Genomic DNA, 1,302 nt, shown 5'->3' with positions numbered 1-1,302 from the left:
GGCCAGAGATGACCTATGAAGATGGTTTGCTACTCTCTTGACCCAGAAAACCCCACAAAATCATGCAAATCAAGAGTTCACTTTAAGAACACCCAAGAAACTGCCCAGGCCATCAAGGGTACGCATATCCGCAAAGCTACCAAGTATCTGAAGGATGTCACTTTAAAGAAGCAATGTGTGCCATGCAGGTGGTATAATGGTGGTGTCGGTAGGTGCGCCCAGGTCAAACAGTGGGCCTGGACACAGGGGCAGTGGCCAAAAGAGAGTGCTGAATTTTTGCTGCACATGCTTAAAAATGCAGACAGTAATGCTGAACTTAAGGGTTTAGATGTAGACTCTCTAGTCATTGAACACATCCAGGTGAACAAGGCACCTAAGATGCGCCGACAAACCTACAGAGCTCATGGCCGGATTAACCCATACATGAGCTCCCCCTGCCACAGTGAGATGATCCTCACTGAGAAGCAACAGATCGTTCCAAAGCCAGAAGAGGAGGTTGCACAGAAGAAAAAGATATCCCAGAAGAAACTGAAGAAACAAAAACTCATGGCACGGGAATAAATTTAGCATAAAATAAATGCAGATAAAGTAAAAAAGAAAAAGGAAAAAAAAAGAAACAGTTACAAAGAGACAGAGAATATGAACATGGTGGTCTATGTTCTGGGGCCACTGGGACCACATCTCTCCCCAGGACAGTATTTGCTAAATAAGACACCGCTGTTCCATCATATGGCTTAAATTATAAGTACCGTGGAAATTTGTAAGCTGGAATTCATCCCTGACTCCAGCCCTGTAGTGGGTTAAAAATTGGCTATGATTGTATAAATTTGGCCATATTTAGGCTTCATCCTAAAATACTGCTCAACAACAAAGTAATTACAAGGTTTAGTCTGAACCATTTCACACAGTTATTCCCTTTAATCTTGTTTTCAGCTCTGGGAAACAATGACCATGCCACAGATAATAAGCTCTGAAAATAGAGCATTCGGGGCCAGAGTTTAGTAATCAAAATGCACAAGAAAATTAATTTGACTCATTTTTTCCAGTCTAAGTGGTTGTTGTGCTACCTGGCAGCCAGGCACAAGCAAGCCATGGGGACAGATGTGTTTAGTGCATGGGAGCCAAGGTTGGGAATGCTCTGAGTCTCTCTCCTTTCCTGAATCCATCGACCTCACACATCAAGGATGCTAGAATCAGGTCGGGGCTTTCCATACTACAGAATCAAACTGTGGTGACTAGAGAAAAGGCTCCCCGAACTCCCTCCTCCTGCTGCTTCCCTTTGGGATGATAGGTGGGGTGCTC

At 44.0% G+C, this 1,302-nt stretch overlaps 1 pseudogene; it reads left to right on the top strand.

Annotated features, from left to right (window-relative positions):
• Positions 1–561, top strand: LOC110308266 (annotated as a pseudogene).
• The last annotated feature ends 741 nt before the right edge of the window (positions 562–1,302 follow it).

Source organism: Mus caroli, chromosome 13 (genome assembly GCF_900094665.2).
Source record: "Mus caroli chromosome 13, CAROLI_EIJ_v1.1, whole genome shotgun sequence".
Classification (NCBI taxonomy): domain Eukaryota; kingdom Metazoa; phylum Chordata; class Mammalia; order Rodentia; family Muridae; genus Mus; species Mus caroli.
This window is presented reverse-complemented; position numbering and strand designations above follow the sequence as displayed.